The sequence below is a fragment of the Balaenoptera borealis genome, assembly GCF_965194805.1.
Source record: "Balaenoptera borealis genome assembly, chromosome: 4".
In the NCBI taxonomy this organism is placed as follows: domain Eukaryota; kingdom Metazoa; phylum Chordata; class Mammalia; order Artiodactyla; family Balaenopteridae; genus Balaenoptera; species Balaenoptera borealis.
The window spans coordinates 103,951,626-103,960,618 of record NC_138861.1 but is presented as its reverse complement, the minus strand read 5'-3'; the positions used below and the strand labels follow the sequence as shown (position 1 = coordinate 103,960,618).

The 8,993-nt window shown below is 34.8% G+C and overlaps 1 pseudogene across 1 annotated transcript; it reads left to right on the top strand.

Moving 5' to 3' along the window:
* Positions 1-3,763: 3,763 nt before the first annotated feature.
* LOC309628645 (coenzyme Q-binding protein COQ10 homolog B, mitochondrial pseudogene) lies at positions 3,764-8,733 on the top strand (annotated as a pseudogene). Its single transcript has one exon. The product of its transcript is annotated as a coenzyme Q-binding protein COQ10 homolog B, mitochondrial pseudogene (transcript).
* Positions 8,734-8,993: the final 260 nt, after the last annotated feature.

Genomic DNA, 8,993 nt, shown 5'->3' with positions numbered 1-8,993 from the left:
TTCAAGCCCTGGTCCAGGAAGATCCCACATGCCGCGGAGGGAGCAACTAAGCTTGTGCGCCACAACTACTGAGCCTGCATGCCGCAACTACTGAAGCCCGTGCGCCTAAAGCCCGTGTTCCACAACGAGAGAAGGCACCACAATGAGAATCCCATGCACCACAACAAAGAGTAGCCCCCGCTCACTGCAACTAGAGAAAGCCTTCACGCAGCAACAAAGACCCAACGCAGCCAAAAATTAAATAAATAAATAAAAGAAAGTTACCAGGTAAAATACAGTATGCACCAATGAATTTAAATTTCAAAAAAAATGTTTTAGTATAAATTTGTCCTACACATTATTAGTATATATTGAATATTACATGGCACATACTTATAATAAAAAATCATTGGTTATGTGAAATGCAAATTTAGCTGGGTGTCTTGTATTTTGATTTGTTAAATCTGGCAACCTTACCAGGAATAGGAGTAGGTACTGCTGGTTTCTGATCCAGACACAAAAGCACCGTAAGACCTCAGTGAGTTATTTCCTTGATTTTGATACTTATTACAGTGTTGTATTTAAAAGTGAAATTTATGACTCCAACCTTATGGGAATTGTTATGTAAAATGTAAAATATCTTTTTGATAGAATACTATATGCCAATTAAAATATTATTTTATTAATTCTCTAATTTGACAGAGAAAACGCATGCAACAATGTTATGGGAAAGCAGGATACAAAATTATATACAAAATATAATTACAATAACATAAAAAAAGTTATCTAGGCCTGTAAAGATACTAGAAGCAAATAGTCCAAAATTTCAAGAGTTTCTCTTTCTTAGTAGGAATGGGGGGGGATTATTTTAATCCTTTTTTAATTCCTTTCATCTATTGCTTTCATTGTCCATAGATATAAAACATGTGATATGAGCAGTTAATGGTAAAGTTTATCTTTTTTCTCAAAGGAATATTATTTTGATGATAGAGCTAGTTAGACTATGTTAGAACAAAATAGGGATAATTTGTGTATATGAAATTTATTTACCATTTATGAATAGAAAATAGTTCACATTGCATATAATGGTAATTTTGCAGTTTTTCACACCCCATGCTGTCCAAAAGTAAACAGTCAAAATCTAGAGACTTTTCTTTTAGATTAAGTTTAAATGTCTATTGGTTTAATAACACTTGAGAAAACACATCACATTGGGGGTATTTAAAGCTGTGATACAATCACACAGATAACAGCGTCAGGAATCACTGTCACACAACTTCAATGTCTTTGCTAATTAGCAACATTTGTGAGAACCTGGTCATTTCCAGCAACTTGCTCTTTTGATTAATGTCTTGAAAGTAAAGTCAGCTGTTAATTATGTTAACAACCAATTCCTTGGGAATCATCATAATCCATTTTAATGGACTGACAGTTATTATTAATCAAGCCCAGAGACCTGAAGAAGTGTTATAAATTTGAAAATTCAGCTTACTGGGCATCAGAGGATAAGATATGTACGAAAGCAAAGAATGACAGAAGAATTACCCTCATTTTTTTGATTCAGAAAGTTTTTTGTTTTTTTTTTTTAATTGTGTGAGTAGTCCTTTGATTGTACTGTTCAACTAAGCCTCTTTCCATGATGCAATACAGCCAGCTAGAGAGTGGAAAAGTAATTCAGAATTAGTTGTTTGGCATATTGCAGGCAAGAAAAATGATGTTAGACAGAATCCAGCAAGAAGCATAAAAGCAAACAAAACCTGACACTGTGGGCATAAATTCAACAGAAAGGTCACTGAAAGAAGAAAAGAGGACCAAAAAGAATTTTGTGTCTTCCTTCTTGCCCTCACCCTCTCTCATTTACTACCTCTACTTATTTGTTATTTTAAGTGGGACAAATGGCATTTGAACCATTGATATCATAGGTAATGTCATATGCATGAATTCCTAGTCCTAAAGCCACAGGCTTTAATGATGATAAATACTTGGTACATTTGTAAAAGACTCAAGCGAAAGAATATTAATACAGTCCGTTTCACATTGACAGTTAACAGATCTATATCAATAGCATGCATTCATTCATTCATTCATTTATCCAATTATCTAGCTCCTACTATGTGAAAGGCTCTGTCGTAAGTGCTACAGATACACAGATGGGCAAGAAAGATAAGGCCTTGTTCTCAAAGAGCTTATGGTGCGTTGAAAGGGGTGTAGCAAACACATAGTAAGTAAACAAATATGTCATTCAAGTAACTAATTTGGTAAAGAGAATTGTAGAGAACATTTGAAAGAGCAATGTGATAAAGTTTCAAGGGGAGACAGGAAGAAAGTGTTAACTTGGATGAGATAAACAAGGGAAGATACTCTGAGAATGTGACATTTGCACATAAACCTGGGTAGCTAGGAGGAATCAGCAAGACAGACATCTGGGGGAGTGACATTCTGGGCAGAAGGTGCTAGCCCAAGGTCTCTAACGTGGAAAGGGGCTTGGGGTGTTTGAGGGAATAAGAGAGACCTGTGGTCTTGGAGCATAGTGGACACTGAGGTGGAGATACATAAAATTATAACCATAGGCAGCAAAGCCCAGATCTCAGAGGGCCTCCATGGCCATAGAAAGGGAAGATTGTACTGGAAAGCCATTGGCAGAGTACTCAGCAGATTAGTAACATGATCTGAAATCAGCACATTCCTAAGAGCAAAGGTTTTCCAGCGGATAATGGCAGAGATAATGGATGGTATAAACAAAGGAGTTGATTCTCAAATCAAATCATGTGTTTTCTTCATCTTTTGCAACAAAACACATTTAACATTCAACAACAAAAAAGGAGTTTGGCTTTGGATTGATAGGCATTAATTTGTCTGGTATTCTTTTCTCCCTGAAACTGATTGATGGTTTCAAAATTTCTCCTCAATTACAAACACCCAGTCATATATCATAATGATCATCTATGTTAATCAGCTTGTCTCTGAAGCAAAAAGGAAGTCTTCTGAGTGTATATTCAATGCCCTCATCACAGACAGCATGTTAGGATGTGGGCAAAGACAAGGCACCTCCAGACACTGGGCAGGAACTGTGCCCACCACAGGATGATTCTCCATCTACCACTGCCTCCCTGATGTATTTGGTCTCAACCTTACTCTCTGTCTTTGTATCACTTGCTTACCATTCAAAGGACTTTGATAAGAATTTGACAGTCTTTTAGAAAGAGCCCTGTGGGAAAGTTTGAGGGATATCAACAAGGGTTAAAGATTAATTCCCAGGGATTAATTCTCATGAACTCCTTTATTGAGTTATGAAGAGGTTGACATCGGGAATCATAGAAGGACTTGTTCTAGATACTTGAGCTAATTTCATGCAGGAATATAACTAGAACACATATACTGAATATTTTATATCATGCACGTTCCACTACACCACAGGGCCTATCCTGCTTTATTTATATGGAAATCTAGGCTCATCCACCTGTTAGCACTTGTAGATACACTGTCCTCCCCTGTTAATGTGAAAAATAAGTCAAATGGCTACCTTAGCCTATGTCTATCAATCAAGATTTAAAATAGGCAAAAAATTCCTTTTGTAGCTTTCAATATCTTAGGAAAATATCTTATGAAAGATCCTCTCACACACATGCACACATAAAAATACATATACTCAATGCTATATATAAGTTAGAAATTTTAAGCCTTTCTTTGGTTTTGTCATAGATCATTGTTTTACAGGAAAATGAATACAATGGATGAGTCTCAGAGAAATTTTGAAAAAAGGAAAGATGATGAAGCCAATCAAGAAATGATGGGATGGTATGCTTGATATATAGTTGTTCTTCTTCCCCGGTAAGAACAAAATTAGAGTTTGATTGATATTTGAATAATGTATAGGTATCGGGTCAGGCTCTTCTTTGGTACTGCTGGTAATGACTGTGGAGTAGATGAGAGCTAAAGTAACTTCTTTTTCTTGCAGAAGAAAACATAATGACTGGGATATAGGAGTTCTGGCTGCTAATTCCAGCCAAATTCTAGAAGGCAATGTGAGCTAGAGGAAAATATTGGATCACTCTAAGTCCTCAATTATCCCTCTTTAAAATTAGGTGGTTGTAGGAAAAGCTTTCTAAAATTCCTCTTTTTTCTGTATTTCTCTGATGTTGCACAAGTGGAAAGAGTTCCAACTGTGCCACTAAGTAGCTCTGGGATTTTGTGCACATCTCCTTCCCTCCCTGAGCTCCAGCCTTTTTATCTATATACATAAAAGACTAGAACTTGCAATTTCCCTTATAGATTAAAAATTCTATGTAATGACTATAAAGATATGCTTTCTGCGTTATGTTGTTTTCCTGATGGCAAGATAACTTTGTGCTGTATCTGCCTTCCCAGACCCCTTCCCCATTAGATATATGTGTATAGGGTGAGCATCATATATTGTTATATGAGAAAATACATCATAGAGAGGATAATATATAGACAGTCAAAGAGATATACGTACTTTTTTTAGGTTTGAAAAAAATAACCCCAAAAGATATTGAACCTCTAATTATTCACATGATGTTTTAACCAAATGACAATTCCTGAATATAATGCATGAATAGGTCCTAACGCTTTTCTAATTGCATAACGTTATCTAAGGATAAAAAGGTACATGGGTATTCTCTACTTAAAATAATAATAAAAGCTTTTGTTACAAATTTTGGAACTACAGAAAAATATAAAATATAACTCACCTCTAATTCTATCACCTATAGGCAGTCAGTATATTGGGGAACTTCTCTTCTATATTTTTATATTTGTGTATAATTTGGGTTATAATATAAGTGCTTGATATCATATTGGGTAAAAAAAGTAATCATTTTCGGTGTATCAAAGTGATTTTTAGTATCTTTTCTTAGAGATCTTCCTTGGCATTAAAAAATAACTTATATATCATTTTTCCTATTTTACATTCTATGAGTCTAAATTACTCAGTTTTCTATTTTTCCATATTTCTAATATTTTATATTATTTTATATTTTAGCATTGTCATATTGTATTATATTCTGTTCATGCATTGAACACTTACTGAGTGCTTTCTACGTGCTTAGAAAAGTGTTAGGTTCTGGGAGACCCAATGATGAATAGTATATAGTCCCTGTCTTTAGAGAATTTACATTTTAGCTAGGGAAGAAGTCATTCAAAGAATGTAACAGGTATTGTTGTAAAAAAATTAATAATAAAAACCTAGGAGAACAGAAGATAGAAAGTACTTAAAACTAGTCATGTTTGAAGAAAAAAAAAACAAAGAAGTAAATTTACAACTACATATGAAATAAGAAGTGAAACTTTATCAGACCAAATACATGAAAAGAGCACATATATGTAAATGCATAATGAAAAACCCACCATGATCAAGGAAATGTCTAGAATTTCCCAGACCAGCTCAAGCAAGTGTTCAGAGTGAGTGCCTGGTAATGAGTAAATAAAATAAGCTAGGATCAACTGAAAAGCCATATGGGAATGGATTTTGGAAAAAAATCTAGTAAAACTAATGACAAAGATAACATTTACTGAGTATTAGCTGTGGGCTAAGGACTGTTCTGACTACTGAATACACTAAGATCCCTATTATTACTAGATTCATCTTGTAGAGGAAAGACTGAGGCACAGAATAAGTAACTCAAGAGCAGACAGGTAACAGTGAAGCTGCAGCTTTAACTCAGTGGTGCTTGCTTCACAACAGTGTTCTTCTCACCACCTCTTAGCCAGAATTCCATAACTCCTCTTTGTAGGCCACAGCATGCCTCTCTGTGAGCATCAAAGAACTGTGACAATAGAAGTGAAAGACTCATGCTTTACAAAGATCTCTCTATTGGGAAGGAAATATTTGTTTCTTCCTTTGGCAATCTCCCTTGCCTCCTATATTATGGCATCCTTGAATTACAATAAAGAGAACTCCTTTGATTTATATTTAGCTAAATTTGTTTCCCAGCACATGTCTAGAGAAAGTTCTCTGAAATTGTTTAAAGCTTTGTTTTTTGACCACAGGCCAAGAAAAATGCTTTTTCTCACCAACTTCCCTCATTTATCATTTTTGTACTGGGTCTTCGAGCAAATACACTTATTTCTCCTGTGATATTAACTTATTTATAGTAATGACAATATTTATGTAGTGCCTTCACCCATGAACACCACAGAATGTATAAATAATATTGATCAAGTGCTGAATGTCATAATCTCAGCCGCAAGCCTTTCCTTACATGTGGACCTTGACTAGTAAATAAAGGAGCCACTGGAAAAGTCCACTAGCATTTTAGTGGCATGGTTTCACTGGTAGGTTTACAGAAAAAGGAGGCTCTTTGTGTGTGTGTTGGAATCTTTGACTAGTGATCTATTTATGAGAGCAGGATATGTAAGTAAAGCTTCGTAAGTCTCCCTAAAGTTAACCTCAAATCAGAGTCTTCTTACTCTTTCTCTAACTTTATCCAACCGGTGTATTTGTTCCTCTTTGTGGCCCTATATCTTACTGCAGATATAGAGATGTGAATACCTTGGGAAATGCCTAAGAAAAGGCAATGGGGGTGATTAAAAGTTTGGGAAGTAAGTCATAAAAGAAAACCAGGGACGTCAAAGACAAGAGAAGAGGAAAGGATGCTTAATAAATCTTTCTGTTCTGGAAGAGATGGTATACAGATGGAAGCAGTGAATATGTTTCTTCTCTTCTCATTGAGACAAGGGGAAAAAAGTCATGCTAAAGCTGAAGTATGAGGAATTAATATCAGAAAAATAAATAAATAATGTATATTTATATATATTAAAATGTATATTAAATATATATACATTAAAATGTATATTCTCTATATAATGTAAATTTTATAAATAGTTATAAAGTATATAAGAAAGGATATTATAGAATCTTCTCTCAAGTATTTTTTTAAACGTGGTAATTTATTCAATTTAATTAATACAATATAGATATATGACTCAAGAGCACAGTACTATGGAGATAGAGATAAATAAGCCATTTAGCAGTTTATGGGGGAAAAAGGGGGACAATATGGAGTTATTATTCCCTGGTTAAGTGCTAAAATAGAGATAAGCAGAAGGAGGGATAACAGCACTGATAGGTATCCAATATACAACTAGAAACTGGAGGTTAGAATCAGGAGCTAGAGATAAATATGTAGGAGTCATTAGGTTATAGGTGATATTTTGAGGAAATATGAACTCTCCAAAGAATATTCAACAAATACTGAGTTTTTGTTTTGATGAAATTAATTATATGATTAGATCCTAGATTTTCTGTTTTGTGATTATAGAAAGAAGTTTTCCCCAGAAAACTCATCTGTACAACTGTTGTAGATCTGTATTTTATTTTTAAAATGTGTTTTCTTAGTTTTTTGTGCAGTAATCAGTATTATCACATAAGGAAAAAATAGTGTTGGTAATTATAAGTAGGATTTATAGAAATGTATACATTGGAAAGCCCAGATAGCTTATGTTGAGATCCTTCTACAGTTCAGTCCATGGGTAACAGATAAAATGGTGATAAAGAATTAAAGGCTCAATATCTTCTCAGCCAAGATCTGATAATCTACCTGGGAGAGAAAACAAAAATTAAAAAGTGCAGAGTGGTGAAAAAAAATATTTTAACACATGGCACCAGAATTCATATAGTGGGAAGGGTCTCCTTAATTTATATGGTTTAAAAAATGGGAAATCTACCTTTCAAATACAAGGGAAAGACTTTGTAACAATAGAGTGTTTGAGAGCTTCTGCAAGAGAACTTGAATTTTTCAGTAAGATGATCATGGCAGCTCAGATCATCAGGGGGCCCTGAAAAAGGCTGGTCTCAGGATGCCGTCTGAAGCCTGCGGCATTGGCTGGGGCCCTGGTTCCAGCGCAGGGACCTGTGGAAATGTCAGGTATTTAGCTTCCTGTGGGATACTGATGAGCAGAAATCTTCCACTACATACCTCAGTTTTGCCTAAGGAGGTATATGCAAGAACTTTCTTCAGAACTGCTGCACCACTAATAAACAAAAGAAAAGAATATTCAGAGAGGAGAGTTATAGGATATTCTGTGCAGGAAACGTATGATGTAGTATCGGGAAGGGAGGATTACAAGCATTTTGTTCCTTGGTGCAAAAAATCAGATGTATATCAAGTAGATCTGGATACTGCTAAACACGATTAGAAATTGGGTCTCCACCTGTATTCAAGCACTATGCATCAGTACTAACCTTGGTGAAACCACATTTGGTAAAGCATCCTGTACTGATGGGAAGCTCTTAAATCATTTGGAGACTGTTTGGAGTTTTAGCCCAAATTCTTCCTGGCTGCCCAAGAATTTGTATTTTGGATTGTTCAATTTCTTTTGAATTTCACTCACTTCTACACTCTCAGCTTGCCACATTGTTTTCGATGAAGTTGTAAAGCAAATGGTAACTGCCTTTGAAAGAAGAGCATGTAAGCGGTATGGTCCAGAAACGAATATACCTTGGGTATTAATGTTTCATGAAGTTCATCATGTGTAAAGGGAAAAAGGAAATGTTCACCTACTTATAACTAGTTTATTCACTTTTAGGAAGTGCTTTCAGAAGTCAGAAAGCATTTGTCAAACTCAGCTTTGATTATAAACCTGTACCATTGAAATTTTTCATTTGGAATATGGAACCACGTGTACATAGAATTCAGTCAAGTGTAATTCAGAGTAATATGTATATTAGCATATTTACAATAATGAATGTCATCACTGTTGCAAGAATACTGACATCACTCTTCTGAACAGAAATTGAAACTGTACATTTAAACCTTTTAATTATCACCTCACCTGAAAGATGTTGGTTGAGATACTCATGCAGTGTGTATTATACTAACCATATTACATTTAAGTTATTAAATTCAGACTATTTATAACTTATTGTCTTTAGGGACTGCCTCATGGCTTAGGATATTTGAGCAATCATCAGATATTTAAAGTAAAAACTTTAACTTAAAAATACTGTTAATGAAGGTTCCCAGGCATTTTTCCTATTTTTAAATTGTTCTTAT